This window comes from Piliocolobus tephrosceles, chromosome 1 (genome assembly GCF_002776525.5).
Source record: "Piliocolobus tephrosceles isolate RC106 chromosome 1, ASM277652v3, whole genome shotgun sequence".
In the NCBI taxonomy this organism is placed as follows: Eukaryota; Metazoa; Chordata; class Mammalia; order Primates; family Cercopithecidae; genus Piliocolobus; species Piliocolobus tephrosceles.
This window is the reverse complement of record NC_045434.1, coordinates 73618749-73639689: the sequence shown is the minus strand read 5'-3', so window position 1 is coordinate 73639689 and position 20941 is coordinate 73618749. Positions and strand designations below refer to the sequence as shown.

At 37.8% G+C, this 20941-nt stretch overlaps 1 protein-coding gene across 7 annotated transcripts in view; it reads left to right on the top strand.

Moving 5' to 3' along the window:
* ESRRG (estrogen related receptor gamma) overlaps positions 1-20941 on the top strand; it is a 597265-nt gene that overhangs the window by 268974 nt on the left and 307350 nt on the right. The window contains exon 1 of one of the 7 annotated variants that reach the window (XM_023203735.2): positions 19954-20396. The exons of the other annotated variants lie outside the window; for them this stretch is intronic. The gene's annotated coding sequence lies outside the window, so the exon portion shown is untranslated. Of the gene's footprint in view, positions 1-19953; positions 20397-20941 lie in introns of those variants that run through there. 7 annotated transcript variants of the gene reach the window in all.

The following is a 20941-nucleotide window of genomic DNA, read 5'->3' as shown; positions in this document are numbered from 1 at the left end:
CAATTATAACTTAGTACATCGGAGAATTTCAAAAGCTATTGCCTGCAGGATCTGTGCCTAAGATTACATTTTATCATTCCGTAGTTCATACTCTGTCTAATACAGGGAAAAACATAATAAAATAAAATAATTATTCATTATTATTATTATTATTACTATTTTTGAAGAGGGAGTCTCACTCTGAAGCCCAGGCTGGAGTACAGTGGCATGATCTCCGCTCACTGCAACCTCCCCCTCCTCTGTTCAGGTAATTCTCCTGCCTTAGCCTTCTGAGTAACTGAGATTACAGGCACCCACCACCATGCTTGGCTAAGTTTTGTATTTTAGTAGAGATGGAGTTTCACCATGTTAATCAGGCTGGTCTCAAACTCCTGACCTCAAATGATCTGCCTGCCTCGGCCTCTCAAAGTGCTGGGATTACAGGTACGAGCCACCATGCCCAGCCTAACAAAATAACTTAAAACAGCAAGGCACTTAAAAAGATGTTGGGCATTGCTCCCTAATGCAGCCCTGGGGAATGTGGGGGAAAGAAAGTCGTTTTACAGCTTTTCTGTACTTCGCTTCATCATTACTGGTGATTATATTGGAAAAAAAGATAAATAAGAAGAATGCATTGCAGTTGGAACCTGCCCTCAAGTCCTGTAGAGCTCAGCCATGTCCATTTTGTAAAGGGTATATACAAAACAGACTTCTCTTTCATTACAATGAAAGGCAGTCAATCAGCAGCTAAAGACGTGAAAACAGCTTTAATGTTTTCTGCGCTATAAGTTATAAAATCATAGGCCAGGAGACAGTAGAAGTTTTGGGATTTTCCTGAGAAACTATTTTAGTCTAATGCCTTGCATCTTGTAAAGAAAGCTTACATTCCTACCGGAAATGGGTGACTCTATTAAGTCTGATGTAAGAAGATAAACTGGTCTGTCGAATTAGAAAACCTAAAAGTTGAGACAAGCTAGAATTCAACTTATTTGTCACCCTAGAAAGGAAAATGGAAATAAAGTTAAGTAATTTAAATTTTTTAAAACGAATGAGTTTTCTTGTGTGTTTTTCCTTTTAGTGCCAAAAGGAAAGCCATATCCAAGCAGTAACTAAAGTAAGATTATGAAATTCCCCAGGAAGAATGAAACCCAGCATCTCCACACAATTGCAATACCAATCTCCAAAGAAACACAGATATTTTCTTACTAAACACAAAGAAAACAAAACGAAGAATCCATTTGTTTCACTTGAGAATATTTTATGCAACCTTACATACAACAGTACTGTGACATCTCTCTCCAGCTATTGGTATAAAACAATCAATTGACTTCATCATTGTAAATACATTAAATAGTAAAATAATTATCTATTAGAGTTGAAAGAGGTCTTTGCATCCAGTCTATTCCCTTCTTTTACAGATTCAAGACTTTGGAGCTCAGGAAGGGTTTGTGACTCACGCAAATTCTTTCAGTTAATGGGAATACTGAGATGAAATCCGGCACCGAGATGTTAATCAAAGGTTCTCATCACAGGATAGCTTCCTGAAATACCTTTCAGTTTGGGAGGAAATAGGAAAGCAGAAAGCTGGAAAGCTAAGCTACAAGTCAAACACATTCTTTCCCTTCTCTAATTTTCTCTAATTGGGTAAACTCCTCTTCAATCTCAATAATAAAAATTAAAAAAGAAAACAAAGCAAAACTATTAAGTGGTAGCATTGTCTTTGGAACCTTGTCTAAATTTAGTACAGTGTCTTCTATGTGGAATCTAAATGAAGATAAGTATCTGGGTTGTATGGCTTCCTTATCAATCTGTAAGATTGTATTAAGGTTACAAATAATACTGAGATTTGCTAAGTAAAGTCCTACTTGTCAATAGCTTCTCTTGTTGGATATTTAAAGTTCAAGAGCTTTGTTTGCTTTAGTTAAGTGCTCTGAAGTGTTTCAACAGCCATTGGCCCATTTATATAAACAAATGAAGGAACACACTGATAATCCATGATACCCGGAAGCTGCCTGAGACTCAGGAGTAGCAGAAATCCTTGATGACTTAAAGATAAGCCTTCCACACACCTGCCGTATTCACTTTGTTAAATAACAACAGGTGTGTGCCAATGGATTTGCCTTGGAGAGGAGGACTGGGAAAAATATTTACCACTGTAAGCCATGGTTCCTTCTTTAAATTTATTGATTTGTGAGCATTTTTCTTAAGAAGAGCAATGACAACCTTGATATTTGTTTTCAAATATGCGCAATGGTTGTTTGAAAACAACCATTATTTGTTTTCAAGAGATAAATTTTCTCTGGTTGTTGGTCGTCTCTTTTACAATTGAGACAGTTATAATTTTTTAGCTGGATTTGGTAATTGATTTCCTCCAAGTGTTAGCTATTTTGTATAGATTATTATTATCTATTCAGACTTTAATTAGAGAGTATAGGTATTTATTTCTTAATGAAATCTCATTTTAGAACAGTGACTTTTTGAAGCTACTTGGGCAGAGTTGCATATTTACATGTAGACTGGGCACAGTACCTTTCTAGGCAGAGGCCGAAATTCACCATCAAATGATTTCATTTCATATAACTCTAAAAAAAAAAAAAAAAAAAAAAAAAGTCTCTATCTTTATAGAGAAACGTAGAAGGTCCCAATCTGTGATACTGTGATTTATCATGTCAGAGTTACCAAATACTTAAAAGACGAATATGTCTGTGATAAAGATCTAACTCCACTTCTGCTTGACCAAGCAATGGAGAGTTACCCAAGGACATCAGAATATGGAGGTCAGCATCACAAGCTTTGAACCCACATAGACCCAATTTTAAAGCCCAGCTTTTGCATATGAGTAATTGTGTGACACCGTACTATAATACTAACCACCAGAAAATAGCATTCTAAGACACAAGTGAGATAAGGCATTAGGTTGAAAAAAAAATTTTTAAATGTTCTTACTGTTTTTTAGATTAAATTAATTTTATTTTTATTTTTATTTTTTCTGAGGCAGGTTCTTGTTCTGTCACCCAGGCTGGAGTGCAGTGCTGTTATCATGGCTCGTTCCAACCTCAAACTCCTGGGCACAAGCCCTCCTCTCACCTCAGCCTCCTGAGTAGCTGGGACTACAGGAATATGCCACTATACTCAGCTAATTTATAAAATTTTTTGTAGAGACAGGGTCTCACTATGTTGCCAAGGCTGCTCTCAAACTCCTGGGCTAAAGTGATCCTCCTGCCTTGGCCCCACAAAGATCTGGGATTACAGACAGGAGCCACTGTGCTTGGCCTAGAAATTTTTAATATTTAATCATTAAGAGCCCCACAGAAAAAACCCCCACAACTTCAAATGTTTCAGTGGAGTGGGTAAAATATTTAGAATATTTCCCAGAGAATAGAAAATCCTACTAAATAGAAACTTCAAAACAGGGAACGTATGGTCTGGGAGGTGGGAAACTGCACATCCTAGTGAGGATAAATGGACACATTTGTCCTGGAAGGAGGGAGCAAGTAAGGTAAGAGGGGTAACAGCCATAGTTACCAATGGCTTCTCTTTCCAACTGTTTATGCCACTTGGCCTAACCCTAGTGTATTCTTATTAACTCAGATTTTTTTTTTTTTTAATGAATTAACACACATGCCGCTGAATCTATAAAGCCAAGTCAGGCTCTGGAAACTTTATAATGTAGTTTATTCCTGTTTTAGAAACATTTTCAAGAAGTCCGATAAAATATGATCAGTCCACAAAGGCAGGGAAAGCAAAGTTCATGCAACCATAAAGAGGATAAGTAGACAAGAGAAGGAATGCTTTCATAGGAAAGGGAAGACAAACCTTCATGGAGTTGATGTTTGGTATAGAATTTAAAGGTTAGCAAACTTTTGCTACTTTCTCTGCCCCATCATATGTGACACCCTTGACCTGTTGTCAACAGTTATAAATAGCAGGTAATTTATTAACTCTAGCAGGAACGGGTGGCTGATTGCAAAGCAATGCATTGTTTGTTGGAGGCTTTAGCCAAAGGCTGGATATACTCAGCAAAGAATCTCAGAGCAGCTGAACCACCTGCTGTGGGTTGACACATCTTGGTTCACACAAGAACTTGAGAACACTCCTGAATTTTTGAATGAGTGCCTAGAGTCGAAAGGCTTACTGGTATGGGAATTTGAGCCGAAAAAAAAGATGATATCATATCGTAGATAGGACCACTGTGTCATGATCAGAATTGAGGGCAGTTTGCTCTGACATAAGGCAGAGGGATTGTCAAAGACATTAGGTTTGCTTTTTCCTACAATTTACATCATCTTTTATGAGTTGTTTGTTTCTCTTTTCTTCTTGCCATTCATCACTCCATATTTTCAATATTTTTTTCTCAAGCTATTTAATGTCTTTAAAGGGGAATGAAAGAATAAACTTAAAACATTTAAGAAAGAATAGAAGGAAGAAAACCGAATTATCAGTTTATCTCAACTCTGAAATGTATTACATATTGTGAGTGTTGGATGAAAATGGTGCACGTTACTGCTACACAAATGACAAAAGTCTAGAATATGAAAACTTCCTTAAATTTTTCCTTCTTATTTAAAATATTACCAGGCGGTGTTTTTATCCTTATTAAATTTGGGTTTAGTGAGATCTCTCTCCATAAAGAAACCCTTTTTTTCGCCCCTAAATGGAATGATGAACGCTTCTTCTCTCCTCTGCCATATGCCCCTTTGAAGTGTTACATGTCTCTCTATTACTTGGCAATAATGGGAATTTTTATTTCCACAGTTGTATTGTTTTTGTCTGCTCCATACCCTGTAAACATTTCCATTGTTCTACAAAGTTGTATACTCTCTTTTCTGTTAGGGTCAGTGTTTGAGGTGGGAAAACAGGTTGGTTGTCTCCACTTTATTTTCTAAAATGGTGTTATATCCCTCTGCTTAGGATTATTAATAGTAACAAATCATGTCCACAACTGGTAGAATTGTCTAATTTGAATAGTGAACTGAAAAACACTGAACATACCCAAAATAAAACATTTAACTAGCTTCCATCAATTCAATGACAGTGACAAAAAAAAAAAAAAAATACAAAATACCCACAAGGTACAAAGAGCTGTGATCAGTATTGCAAGAGAGAAAATAATGGAAAAAAAAAGACTCAGCCTTTGCCCTGAAGGGACTTAATCCCATAAAAGACATGCTTATATGGCAAAGGACCATTCCATGTAGTGGAATGTGATTTGGGCCATACGATATTTGCTATTAACGTTAGCACAAAGTAGGGACCAATGCTTTTGGGTGAATGGAAAAGGCGGATCACGAGGTCGGGAGATCGAGACCATCCTGGCTAACACGGTGAAACCCTGTCTCTACTAAAAAATAGAAAAAACTAGCCGGGCGAGGTGGCGGGTGCCTGTAATCCCAGCTACTCAGGAGGCTGAGATAGGAGAATGGCGTAAACCCGGGAGGCAGAGCTTGCAGTGAGCTGAGATCTGGCCACTGCACTCCAGCCTGGGCCACAGAGCGAGACTCTGTCTCAAAAAAAAAAAAAAAAAAAAAAAAAAAAGGAAGAAGATATACAGAAAACTTCAAAGAATAGGAAGAATTTGAAGTATTTTTTGCTTTGTTGGTTTTCCTCCTTGTTGTGAGACAATAAAGGATCATTAATGAAAGAAATAAGCATATGCAAACAAACCGAAAGAACAACAGGTGCTGGCAAGGTTGTGGTTTTGGAGAAAAAGAAACACTTTTACACTGTTGGTGGGAGTGTAAACCAGTTTAACCATTGTGGAAGACAGTGTGACAATTCCTTAAAGATCTAGAGGTAGAAATACCATATGACCTAAAGGATTATGAATCATTCTATTATAAAGATAAATGCACACATACGTCCACTGCAGCACTATTCACAATAGCAAAGGCATGGAATCAACCCAAATGCCTATCAATGATAAACTGGATAAAGAAAATGTGGTATATATACACCATGGAATACTATGCAGCCATAAAAAGGAATGAGATCATGTCCTTTGCAGGGACATGGGTAGAAATGGAAGCTGTTATTCTCAGGAAACTAACACAGGAACAGAAAACCATACACCACATGATATCACTTATAAGTGGGAGCTGAGTGATGAGAACACATGGACACGACGGGGGAGCAACACACACTGGGGCCTGTGGTGGATGGAAGGGAGGAAGGGAGAGCATCTGGAAGAATAGCTAATAGTTGCTGGGCTTAATACCTAGGTGATGGGGTGATCTGTGCAGCAAACCACCATGGCACACGTTTACCTATGTAACAAACCTGCATATCCTGCACATGTACACTGGAACTTAAAATAAAAGTTGAAGGGGAAAAAAAGAAACACACAGCAGCCACGGGAAGATAGCTGCTAATTCTTGGCAATGAGGACATGGGCTAAGAGGATGAGGACCATGGCAGGCACCTTGTTGAACAGGGCATCTGATGACCAGTGTGCCCTTTCTTTTTCCTAGAGTTTCAAGTGCTCTCCAGAAGTGCCCGTGCCAAACCAGATGATGGTTCCTTATTCCTCTACAATTTTCTAGTCCTTGTTACAATATTGAATAACGTCTGATAGGCACTCTCATCTCCCTGCAAGGGAAGGTGAGTGAAGCAAAAATAAAATGCCAACCTTAGCTCTTCTCAGTATTCAAATGCAATATTATATTACAATATCAATCCATTAATTGGTAATTAAATGACAAAACATCACTTCATTTCCCCCCATGAATAATGACAACTTTTCTTTTTCCCAAAAAGCTGTTTCAGGAGGTTTTAGCGGGATGAATAAATACATTTCTTTTTAACACTTTTGTTGTTTAAAAATGCTATTGTTTCATTTGAGGTGTGAGGAAATGTGCTAACCCTGTCATTGTTGGTGCAGCAGTGCAGAAATGATAACTGTGTATGCTTTTTTTTTTTTTTTTACAAAAATTGAGAAGAGCAAGAAGGAGACAACTTATTTAAATCCCGAATACAGTCAGACCTCATATGCATTGTTAAAAAAAAAAAAAGCCCTAAAGAATTGCATATGGATTAGAGGGATGAATATTCTATTATTTCAGTCTGTTCTGCTGATCTTCTTATTGTGACTTTGTGCTTCAGAAATCTGCTAGGAATTTGGCTTTGCCGTAGTAGGCAGTAATTTTAAATGTGTATCAAGCACTTGATAGTGTATGATTTGCGTGCTGTTGCATTCCTATTCCCTAAATTTTCCACCAATTTATTACTTTTTTCATACTGTTTTAATATTTCAGGATGATGAATATATACAGCATCATTAAAGGTAAATAAAAAATGCATGAAATTAAAAAATGGAATATTAGATGTTTCTTTGCTGTAATCCCTCGGCCCAATAGGAATGAAATGTCTCTGTTCTGTCGAGTAATCCCTAAACATGATTAGGAACCTGGGAGTGTCCACACAGCCCACATAATATTTGTATCATCTAAGCCTATTTATGTAAGGTTTGAGTAAAAGTTGTTATTAGAAGACCTATAAACCCGTTTTACAATTCCGAAAGATATGCTTGCCTCTTAATCTTTTCTACCTTTATTATTTTTCCTGGAGTTGATGACAATGTGTTCCTAATTCATTTTTCAGAATGCTATTATGTTACATCTTTTTCATACTTAGATGATACATTGGCTATTCTATTGAAATACATTTTTAAGACCAAGGATTGAGTTCAGCAGTTCATTTGCATCTGGTAGCTGTTTTCTCAATATTTGTAGAAAGGAGAAGGGTTCATTTCCTAGGGTCTTTTCACAACTTCGAGACATTATTTGAATGTGTGTTTAGGGTAAATTTTGCCAAAATATTTCCCCTTTTAAGAAAGTTTGCTCCATATTGACCCACAAAACCTGTGTGTGTGTTTTTTTTTATTGTTCTCTTTCTTTAATAACAATGGTTTGCACTCGTTGATGCTTTCTTACAAAATGGTTTAAATTTGGTTGTGATGTTTGAAAGAAGGCAGTCAGTGTTTTCTAATGAGAATATCTGATTACTGAAAGTTTAAGGAATGTTTTCTCTAAACCTTGAGTAGGATTCTGAAGCCGTGAAAGATGCCCCACATTGTTTGAATCACTTATTTGGGAAGATATTTTTCTTTATTAGCAAATCTTCAGTGTTTGCCTTCTTTGAAAGCCTTCTTTTTAGGGGAACTTGTTTCAAAACATCTTAAAAGTCATATGTATGATTTGTTTTTTTCTCTTCCCTTCAGTGAGATTTTAGTGGATACCAAGCAGCTCTTAGTTTAGATCTTTTAAAGGTGCAAATACTGATCTACTAACTGCATGTCAAAACTGTTGAATTTCAGGAAACTTAGGCATGCACCGTTTGCAACCCTATTCCAGATAAGTTAAGGTACTCAGGTGTGTTTCTTAGAGTATGATTCTTTTTTTTTTTTTTTTTTTTTTTTTTTTTTTTTGAGGCGGAGTCTCGCTCTGTCGCCCGGATTGGAGTGCAGTGGCCGGATCTCAGCTCACTGCAAGCTCCCTCTCCCGGGTTCACGCCATTCTCCTGCCTCAGCCTCCCGAGTAGCTGGGACTATAGGCGCCCGCCACCTCGCCCGGCTATTTTTTGTATTTTTAGTAGAGACGGGGTTTCACCGTGTTAGCCAGGATGGTCTCGATCTCCTGACCTCGTGATCCACCCGTCTCGGCCTCCCAAAGTGCTGGGATTACAGGCTTGAGCCACCGCGCCCGGCCGAGTATGATTCTTTAACGTAGTTTAATGCTTATTTGCTTTTGGCCTAGCCACAAAAGGCATTATGTTAGTTAGTATTCACTGTTTAACCAGCATCATGGAATGTGAAGATCAGTAGCTCTTTTTTTTTTTTTTTTGAAATTGACAAATAAAAGTTGTGTATATTTATTAGGCACAACATGTTTTGAAATATGTGTACATTGTAGGATGGTTAAATTGAGCTAATTAACATGTGCACTACCTCACATACTTATCATTTTTAATAGCTCCTATTAAGTCCACAATTATGTGATGTGTTACTACTAAATGACCACGGTTTCTAATGAACACCCATGAATGTGATATATTTTGAAACCGTGTTCCATACAGTACCCCAGGATGTGATGTGGTAAGACCTTTAAACCTTTGCTCCCATTTTGGCGAGTTAACTCTGATGATCCACGATGCATGCTGGTAGTGAAAGAGGCATTTCTTTAGCATCTGTGCAAGTCAAGTTCAAGTTGGCTTTTCCTGCAGACACCAGGTTTGAGCAGAGGAGCTGCAGCATTGCTCCTGTACACTTTGCATGTGAGCCATTTGGTATCCAGGCTGCCAGCAATCATAAACATTTTCCTCTGGAAGCCAGTTTCTGTGTGTGTGTGTGTGTGTGTGTGTGTGTGTGTGTGTGTGTGTGTTCCCCAATATGCAGAAAAAAAGTGACATCAAATAACATATGGCCAATAGACCCCTGGATGAACTTGACTCCTAGGCAGGCATTTGAGAGCTGGGGGCGGGGAATAGTTTTAAATAGTCTACACTCTTATGCTACAAAAATTAGCTAGGGAGCATGTGCTTTCGTAATGGTCCTGTGACAGGGCTGCTTCATTGTGTTCAGTGCGGCGGAAATCTGAGCCTCACTCCACCAGCTGCGCTGAACCGAGCACAAATGTCTCGGGTTCAGTTGGCAGATAAAACACTGCTATGTTGCAACTGCAGTATGTGGGGGCTACCAGGTGCAGCCAAGCCAGGGAGGCCTGAGCCCGGGTGGTCTTTTTCCCAGGGCAGGTGGCACAGGGCCCCAAAAGGAGAGGGAAAAATCTGGGCCACTATTCTGGAAATTTTCTGGATTAGGTGTGTAGCATATCCCACTCCTCAAAGCCCTTCAAGATAATGCTAAACCAACAATGTAGAGAGCAGTGTTGTCTGTGGGTTAGCGCTCAGCCTCCGCAGTTGGTTCCCAGCTGTGTGGCCATTCACTTAACATCTCTGTACCTCAGTTACCTTATTTGTAAACTTTGGATGATAATATTATCTACTAAGCAGTAGATAATAATATTGTATAAGGTAATCCTTTTAAAGCCCTGAGCATCGTGCCGGGCACATAGTCAGCACTGAACAATGTCAGCACAGTGAAGCTCTCATTTTCAGTGTGTGCAATGCTTTTGGTTTTATAAATGGAGAAACTGAGGCTGTAAATAATGTGCTCACCTAAGACCACTTGGCCCAGAATAGATTTCACGTTTCCTGGCTTTCACACTATTATGCTAACCACTAATCTATGCTTCTTCCCTGCGTCAAGCCCTTAACATTCCTATTCTTGATTAAAGCGAGGGGAGGATTTAAGAAAATAATGGTAAGAAATAACCTTATAGAGATTAACTTAATCTGCTGCATCTCATCTTTGATGCTGAACATCTTTGAAATAAATAACAATCTGTTTTCAGTTAGTTTCTCCTCATAGCTAAAATTATCAAATTTTAAAAATATAAGTTTTACATTCTTGGGGAAATTGGCAAGTTTTGACAATAATTATTTTTGGTGACTGTGGAGTCTTGTATGTTTCTGAAACTATCCACTGACATTTAAACGGGCTCTGAGCCTTGGACAGAAAAAGGCAGAGAAATGTTTACAGTTTATAGTTGTGAAGGTATGCTGGAGTATTTTGCCTTAAGCAATACAGAAACTCCTGGGATGAGCAAAAAGCACATTTCAAAGTGAAAGACTGAGGAAGGTGGTAGAAATATTACATGGTTAGGTTAAAAACCATTTATAAGGCTGGATTTAAAAGCATAGAAAATGAGAAATCTTTATGCTGCTTCTATTAATAATGAGTTGTGTCTATATTCATAAATTAGTTTGCAAGTTAATATTTGGATTTGGCTAAACACCTGCTTATTAATTTTTTGAGATGAAAAAGTTGAGTTCACTAGTTTTTTGAGTGATTTTGACCAGCAATTCCCCAAACAAGCAAACAAAACAGTTTGTGTATATAACCATCATATAATTCAACTCCCTCTAGGTTGTGAATTTCATTCTACAGATGGAATTCTCTTCCACCCCCAAAATAAATACTAAATAAGCACAGGTCTGCTGCTCATGTCCACAGCGCAGTCAGGCTGCTAATTTGGTTTGATTACTAGATATGGCCCAGTGGTCCAGGGGTGTTTCTTCTCAGCAAATGACAATAGCATTGTGGTTGGGAGAGAAACAGCTCTTTTTTTTTTTTTTTTTTTTTTTCTTTTCATGACCAAGGACTAAAGCCTTTTGGGCACATTAGCACTACTTTCAGCAGTAATGCAAAATGGGAAATAATTGGGTTGAGGAGCTCCTGGGATATTAGTGGTGCTGCAGGCAGGAAAGCAGGCATTGGAAAATAAATGACAAATTAGTATGCTTAATCTCTTTATTGTGAATCAGATGCCACAGCAGAGGTTCATAATACATTAATAAACACCAGTTAATGCAACTGAGATACTATTCCTCAAATTCACAAGAGTGGTAAGAATTCTTTCCTAGGGGAATGAGTGTGTTTTCTGAATGATTTCCCCCCAACATAAGCAGGGCTTTGTAGTACAAATCTAGGGAAAGAAGAATAACAATTATGCATGTATAGTGTGTAAACACTTATGATCACTTTCATGCATATCCACCTGCCTGAGCTTCACTATGACATCCCAGAAAAAGGCAGGTTTTACTATTTCACCATTTTACAGACAAGTCACCAATGGACTTAAATGACTTACCAAACATTGCTCACCACTGTTCAAGCAAAGATTTGAACCTTAATTTTCTGGCTTCAAAAAAATGTATGTTCTTGCCACCCTATCATCCAACCTATGTAGAATTGAAATAGATACTAGTTATAGCTCTGTATTATACAGATTCTGATATCCTCTGAGTTGGGACATACTCCATGACCCATTATAACTGAGTTCCATAATATTACAAGTATAACGGGATTCCAGAATGTTATTAAGTTACTGATACCACAAAGTCTTCCTTAACATGTCCTTTATAACTCAAAAGAGTCCCATGACATTTCCCGTACGGAAACTCTGAGACACACAGAGGGTCACAGCTGAGCCACTTAGTGTCCAGAATTATCACTAACCAGGCTTGGCAAGGTTTCTACTTGAGGTGCTCTGGCTTGTAGCTGATCATATCACGTGTTTAACAGACAAAAGTATCTGAGTCGTGGGTTTTCTATTCTAGCATTTCCAAAACATGAATCAGCCATCACAGCTCACGAGATCTGTTAGTGACTGGGCATCTGTGTAACAACCCCATCCAGCTTAACTCTAGTTACTCCTCTAGCTTGTACTCCACAACATTCAGCTGTTCAGCTGTGCAGCATTCTTTTGTCTCAGTTAACATCATGTTTTGCAATTATTCCAATACTTGTTATGGAGGCTGATATTTTTGTATATGGAACCCCTTCCATCCTCATTTATATCAGCCCTGTCCTCACTGCTATATGGCATAGAAAATAGACCCTAAATTCATGTTTGTTAGTCAACTGACCTGAGGGACTTTGGCCAACAATGAATTCTTCTTAGATGTTTATTATGCAAGAGCATGTACTATACCATCAGTAAGGATATGATCACAATAGTAATAAGAAAGAGAAGTGAGTATCTGGCCAAGGTCATGGAGAAAAGAGGGTGGATTAAAAAGACATACAAGAGCTGGAAATCATAGAAATTGAATTTATATTTGAGCCAGAGTTACCAAATTTATTTCTAAGAAAGAAAGACTGGTTGCTAAAGAGAAGAAGACAAAACCTAGTACATAGTGAAGAATGCCAAAAACAAACCTATGTTCTTATAGCATCTATGAATGCTATGCCTTTGTGGTCAAAAACAGTTGCTCTTTTTTTTTGCTTTATTCATTATGCAATCTACTATATGAACACACAGCTCTGCAGAAATTGGAGACCAAGGGACTCCCCAAAATAAGTAAATAGAAAAATTACCCATTGAATGGTTGTGTAGATGTAATCTTATTTTTAAATTTGGTTTTTGCAAAGCAGTTCAATGTATATCTACTTACGGTTGTTCAATAAAAGCAAAAATTTCCCTATTCTTTCAAATTGAATTTTAAAGAAATATGTTAAAAACAGACAAGGTTAAAAAATCAAGGATTTAGTTATTTTATATAGTAACTCTTTAAGCATACATTTGACTCTTTAATGTCATTGTTTCTTTTGGTATCTTCTCTGGAGAGTGGGACTTGGAGATTTCCAGGGTAATTATGCCTCCTACCTTTCTAAGGACAGTCTGTTACTGTTTTCCCTAAATAACCTGTGATCATGTAATGGATAAACAGTATTACCTCTGTTTTAATGACCCCCCTGATTTGACAGTGGCCGGCAGTGTGCCAGAGTCAGCTCCTTGGACACTGTTTTTGTTCTACATTCCTCAGTACTATGACAAAAACTATTTACGTTTTGCCTGAATAGCTTAAACACCATTTTAGAAGACTTTAGATTGCTTTTGAACATATTTGAATGCATCTTTAGCCATCACCAGGCTTAAAATGGAAACCCTTTTTTCAGCTTATCTGTATTAAACACCTGTAAAAATCAATGGTACTGTATTTTTTTTCTTATAATGCTCTGTTCCTTTAACTAATGCCAGAAATAATGCACGATTTATTCTAGCGTGTTTCTTTCCCTTTGCCTGATGTTCTCCGGTAGTAAGTGGCATAGTGTATAAGAACTCACTTCTGCTGACTTAATAGTAAAATTGCCAGGTTGATGTTGAAATTCAACCAATTGGAGCCTAATCCTCAAGAAGAAATTTGCTGTCTCTTCTACTGATTGTCATCTGTCTTCTTCATAATGAATATGCAGAAAGTTTATTTTATTTTTTGCAAGTACATATACTTACATAAATGACCAATAGGAGAGGTTAGAGTTAACTCGTGATTTTTTTTTTGAGCATTGTTATGTTTCCCTAAAATCAGAAGTCATTACATTTATATTGAAAATATTGAGTGGTTTGTATGAGCTTTATGCCAAACTAAGATTAGTGTGCTGTAGCCCATTACAAATGTGGAAGATTGACCATTTTGTATGAGTTAGAATAAAAAATATGATAATAATGTCTTCTCATCATCATAAAGAGATGATAACGACTAAATGAAATATTTATATTATCTCATCTTATTTGATAGGTCCCATCTTCTCCCATACCAAACATTTCCTCAAGAGCAACCATCATCTCATATTTAAAAAATAATCTTTGTCAAATTCACGTTCTTCATATTTGTGCTAAATCCAGTAATCCAGTATTTTACTCATTGTTATTCTCTTTAGTTTCTGAAATGTATTTTTGCCTCTCAAAACAGGGCCCAGTGATCTGGTATGATCAGGGCTATGCACAAAGCCAGGTTACATTTTAGTTTCTCTATGCCTCTTCTATTGGTCTGTTCCTAAATATATTACGTTTTGGAAAGTGAGGCTACTTAAAAATGGATATGTATATATATATCATAACGTTATGTATATGTATATATACACACACATACATATCACAGTTATATATGTGTATATATATCATGGTTATATATAAGTTATATATACATGTATATATATCATAGTTATATATATCATAGAGTTATATTATATATGTATATATCATACACACACACACACTCACACATCCATTTTTCTTTAAGAATTAGCTCTACTTTCCAAAAAGCAATACTTGGAAGGCAGATTTTATATAAAAACTATATACCATATAGTATATCATGGATACATATATATGTATATATACATATATATGTATTCATATATGTATAAGCTCAGGGAATGAATATGTATATGTACTCATGATACATTTTATATATTTATATATATATATATATATTCTGCCCTCTATTGCTGACCACCACATTCTGTATACCACTGTCTTTTTATCAAATATATTTTGAGGCTTTCCAACTGTTCTCTAACATTGTGTCTCCTCCCCTTGTGTACTGTCTTGTCATCTTCCCAGCTGGATACTTTCTGGACTTTTACATTTTCTTTGAGACTTAACATACAGAAACACTGACATATATGCCACTGTGAAATCATGTAAGGATTAATTTATAATGCTGCATGCTCTGAACGTAGATAAGCAGGTTGTAAGCAAGAGCAAAAGGAATAGATAGCATAGAAAAAAGGGCCAAATGTTCCTGCCATTTGCACAAAGGCATGGAGGCATGTCTTGAAGTGTCTGTTGCAGATATGGGGAAGGAACTTGAGTCCTGGTGATCTGAGTGCAGGAAAGTGGTGACTTGGCCCTGCTGCTTCTCTGTTTTCATGACCACCACCACTCATAAAGGATTCTAAGAGCTCCCAGGAACAATTTGCAGGTGTGTAGCTGTGTCATAGTGCTTTCATGTGAAGTGAACTGTCCTTCTCTTTTCCTCCCCCTTTCTGTCTCTCTCTTCCTCATTCATTCCCTGAGCTTATACACTCATCTCATTGAAGTCAGAGAAAAGAAGAAAGATTTGAGGCTTGCCCAATTTGTTCTGACATAAAGAGATGTTTGGCTCTGTGCAAGGTGCTGGAGGCGAGCCAAGTGCCTGAGTGCCATTTCAAGAATGTGTCTGTGAGGACAGCTCATTTCATGCCCCTTTGCTGTGCCACACCCTGGTCCTTCCAGAGAGCCCTCCTCTACCCTTACCTCTGTGGTAAGAGCAACAGTCCTGTTGGCTTGAGGGCCCACCTGTTAGATGGGCTGGTGAAGACATTGCTTTCCGTTGAGTACTTGTTTTCTGCACATGTTCAAGGTTTACTTAAAACTGAAGAAAACATTTCTGAGGAATTTTAGCGTTTAAGGAGAACAACATACCAAAATACCTTGTTTTTTAAACACACTGATTTGTCTTAAAATGTTCTTCAATTTCAGGAAAACATTTGGAATTCAGAATAAAAATGTTGCTATCACTCGGCATTCCTTAAATCCCTCATCCTCAGGACGCCAAATGATGGAAATGTAACTCATCTGCTTGATAGGATGGAGCTAGTTACTGTCCCCAATTCATTTTGTTCCATTTTTAATGACGACAATTGGAGGTGTTCTCATGTTCTTTTTTTATTTTTTTACTGTAAAAAACAGTCAGACCCTTGCTCAGTTCAGCTTTTACAATAAAATTTAAAAACAACAATACAAATACCAAACAGCCTTGTGTAGTTGGAAGGACTAGAATTTTAGAGTCAAAGTCAGTTTCAGAGCCTTGGCTTAATCATCCTTTCTAAGGCTTCTTGACGTATCACTAACATTGGCAAAAATATATAGTTGGAAAAGTAGTACACACCTTGCAGGGTTGCTGTGAGAACTTGATGCGGTAGTACAAAAATTTAGCATAGTGCCCTGTACGAAAGTATGTAAACATGTAAGCTAGCACTGTGCCTGACAACTAATAGTGACTTAACAGTTTCTTCTCTCCCTCCTTTCTTTCCTTCCCTTTTAACTCTTCTTTCTTTCCCATTTGAGAAAAAAAAAAAAAAGGAGGTAAATTCTTTGACAGAATTATATCATATGAAACCTGATGTTCTGCTTAATGATTTTTATCAACTGAGGAATAGTCAAATTAGGACCTGAGCTGGGAGCAAATAATATTACAAGTAAACCTTTGCACTTGTTTATGATCAAACCTGATGTTATAGTCTCCACATTTAAAATTGTATATTCAGGCCTGGCACCATGGTTCACATCTGTAATCTCAGCACCTTAGGAGGCTGAGGCAGGCAGATAGCTCAAGCCCAGGAGTTCAAGAGTAGCCTGGGCAACATGGCGAAACCCCATCTACAAAAAACACAAAAATTAGCCAGTGGAGTGGCACCTGCCTGTAGTCTCAGCTGCTTAGGAGGCTGAAGTGAGAGGACTGCTTGATCCTGGGAGGTTGAGGCTGCAGTGAGACATGAGCATGCCACTGTACTGCAGCCTGGACAACACAGCTTGTCTCAATAAAGAAATACATAAATAAATAAATTTTAGATTCATTGATGCTCTCTCATTGAGACTCACCCAAGACTTGTTCAGACAGGACTTTTATTCAGCCAAGGCTTTTTACATGGATTTTGCTTGTCCTTCTAAGTGACCCAGGTTCGGAAGTATAGTACCTCACATTATGTATGAGCTCTGCCTTAGCTTTAGAGTAATATAGTAGCAACCAAGCATCAAGAATTCTCAATTTTCTTATCAGCACCAATCCAAAAACTTTTGGAACATAATTGGATGTTTCTCCAAATTCCATCAAAGAGACTCCTCCCTGAAAGGAGTCTCATTTCAATCTGTCAGGGCCAGTATAGAAAGAATTCCACACCGGAAGGGAGGTTAAGTATGTTTCTAAGATTTCACTCAACTATAGGGTTCTCAGACCTTTTGATTCCAAAACAGGAGTGTGTCAGACACTCTAGAGTCTCCATGCCGAGCTGTGAAAATAGCACATATTTTGTTGTTGTTAGCTACCTCACGTACTAAGCCCATGCCTCTATTGGGCTTTGTGGTTTGTCTGAAATGTAGAAAGGGACTAGTACTATACTTGGCACCGAGAAAGCACTCAGCAATGGTTAGCTATTAATACTATTTAATGAGCCAGGCTTCTCAGGTAGCCATCCTCATCTTGGTTCTCTTTCAACCATCTACTCCCTGTAAAGACCATAATTACAATTCATGATGAATTTTTTTATTGGCAAAAGGAAGAGAATCTGCTACAAAGAGATTAAGAGAATACCAGAAACTTACTGTCCTCTCTCATCTAACACAGCTGAGATCTGCCTCCTTTCTGTCAAATATCTGTACCCCAAGGTTCTTTGCCCTGCATCACCAAAATGAGAAACCCATACTCCAAAAGAAAAAGCATTGCCCCCCTTTATTTAATATTTTCCATATCATATTTTAAGGATTTTAATGATATCAGAAATAAAAGAAACTATGTAGAAAGATGGAAACGAGTTAGAACAGAAAGTCTAGTTTGTAAATTAAACTGATCTGAAAATAGCAATATAATACATTTTTCTCAGACCCCTGAGCAGCTTTCTAATATGACTATCAGACCTGAACCACATCCAGAGAAAAATTGAAGGGTTTTTAAGCACCCACAAAATGGTAACACATTTCTCATAGAAAATTATGAGATCCCCAAGAGAACCTCTCCCAACCATCTTTGCAAGTGAAACAATGCCATTAGACGGTGGAACAATTATATTAGAATTCGAGGGACTTCCAAGTTGTTCTCCAAACCAGAAGCTGGTTTGCTAGTATTCAGGTCAAACCATGGCATAAGTCTGCCATGAACTTGATTGTTAATTGTCAGTTACTGATGATAGCTACTCCCTGAATGCATTAAAGCTCAAGAAATTCAGAATTGGTTCCTTAATCAAGAATGTGGAATTGCCAAGCTATCACATACGAGAGGAAGCTACAGATGAGTTATGGAGCCCTGGCCTCACAGATAGGATTCCTTTACAAGCCCACAGGTGCCCATTATGCGTTCTATCTCTACCGTAGTGAGGTAAAGGCAATAACATCATTTGATGATGGGTTTATTCTCTCCAAATTTCAAGATTGAAGTAGAAAGCTGACACCTGAATGTAATCCCCAGGGCAACCGAGCACTGTCCAGCCCTGGCAAGATGCACAAAAACATGTGAGACCCCAAAGAAGTCTATTAGGGGATTTGTTTCCTCAAGCTCAGTATTTCTTACATTCGAGTTTTACCCGATACTTAATTTAACTCCACGAGTAATATAATACACTGGGGCAGGACTAGAGTGAGGTGAATGGTATTGCAGCCTGCACATTATGCCTGACCTTGCAGCTGGGTATTAATTTGAAGTAGTGGAATTAAAATTTTCTATTCTTTTGCATTGTCATGCCTCACGTTGATAAGCACAAAGAAATGTAAATAAAAAAGACCTATTTCAAAACCTTTCGTACAACCTTTTTGTTTTATGACAAAAGACAGTTAATTAACATACTAGCAGTAAGCAGCCTTCCCAAACTCATGCTAATTATGTATTCTGTTGACCGTGACTCTAGTCATAAGGTAATTGGCTTGCAGCAACATGACATTTCAAATCATCTCTTGAAATTACATCAAAAAGCCAGCCTGTTTTGTTTTGATAGGGGAACAATCAATTTGATAAGTGGTAACACAGCTCATTGTTTCACATTAATTAGACTAATTGCTGCGTGTTAGCCTCTGAAATAGACAGAACTTGGAGAAGACAAAGGCTGCGGCCTTTAGCATGCAGGGCATGTGATGGTTCCACTTGCTTGCACATACAGTAGGCAGAAAACAGAGCTGTTAGGAGGCAGCCTTGCAGGAGGCTGAGTGTTAACAGTAGTTTGATGTGTTATGCTTAATACACTGGCTTTCAATTATAGCATCCAGGTTCCAAGTCCCATAGAGAAAAGAAAGGATGGCTCTGAAGAAATGCTCTTTCCCAGCTAACCAGGTTTGGGTTCTGAGGGAGTTATAACAGCCTTCCAGTCATCCTCTCTCCTTCAAAATCCATACACTCTTATGTCCCTGGCAGGGAGGCTGTACTTATTTCCCTTTGTAGTATTCTGGGCTTAAATGCCTTGACAAGCAGACTGAAACAAAAACAAATAAACAAAGCCAAAACAAAATCAAATACCCAAAAGTTAAAAAAAAATTCTTTTTTATTTTTTTTTTTCAATTACAAAACAGTATTTTAACAGAGATTCAGCAAATTGGCATTGCGGAAGCCTAATGCTTGAGCACGGCAAATGCCTTTCAGTTTGACAGACTGTACCTTTGTTTGTTCTTAAGACCACCAATTTGACCAAATTGGACAGTGTGATATTTATGACAACAGCACATGTCAATCTCAATTGGCAACGAAGGGAATTTCACTTGTGACCCGCCCGGACTTGTGATGCTCACATAGGTTCATGGTATCGTGTTACTGGGTGTCTGATGCAATGGAACAGAGCTCTTTTCCAAGTAAGAAGCATCCAGCACTTTAAAACTGAGATGCACTGCCTCTGTCACTCTGACACTGTCTAGTTATCCGCACACAGCATTGGAATACTGCTAGCTAACTCAACAGATGTGCAAATCAGGGGACTGTTGTGTGTGTACCGATTCATGCCTATACAGTTTTTATTGGTGAAGTGGGAAATTAGTCTAAATATTTGATTCTGCAGTTGCATGTCACCAAATTCAGTGAGGTTAGATGTTAAATCATCTTGTTGGCTTTGGGCTGAATTTGATCTAAGAGACAAAAGTCTCAAACAACAGACTGCTTACTGCCACCGCATCTCGATTCAAAGAGTAGTTTTCACATGTTTGTGGTGTGGAAAGGACTTTCTGTTTCTTACTAGTTTCTTCAGCTATACCAAGCGTGGTGTTGTCTTTGAACAGAAAGGACAGCAAAAATAAGCATAACAGTTTTTTCATAAGATACACAGCTGCATTACACATCCCAAAATTGTAAGTACAATGTTCCTCCATTTGTAAGTGCTGTGGGCTTTCATTGAAATTGCAGAGGGAAATGTGACAATGAAATTCTGACCTGGCTTAGAAAATGAATTAGAAACATTTAAACGAGAAAGATTTGCTTCTGTAATATGAAGGTATCTTGGGTGGGGAAGGGGGGTATGTGTGGACATTTGTACCAAAGGAGAGCATTTTAATTCTTCTTTTTATCACTCCCTCAAAGGAATGATCCTTTTGCATGAACTTCAAAGCACAAATTTGTGCAGCAGTTTTAATTTGGTCATTTAAAAAAAAAAAAAAAAACTGTGTGGTGTAGCAGAAGCAAGCAATTAAATGATTGCTCCTACAAGTTAATAAATCTTCAACAGCTTTTTAAAAAGGTACAAGGATTTGTGATTTAAGTGTGCTAATGTGCTGTTTTCCCTCTAAAATCCCAGGGTTTATTCAGAAGGTAAATGATGGAAAGAAAAAAAGTACCAAGATTGAAGCCCCTTAACATTCAGTTTAAGTGTTGGTTCCACTTGCCTGAGCACAAGTTG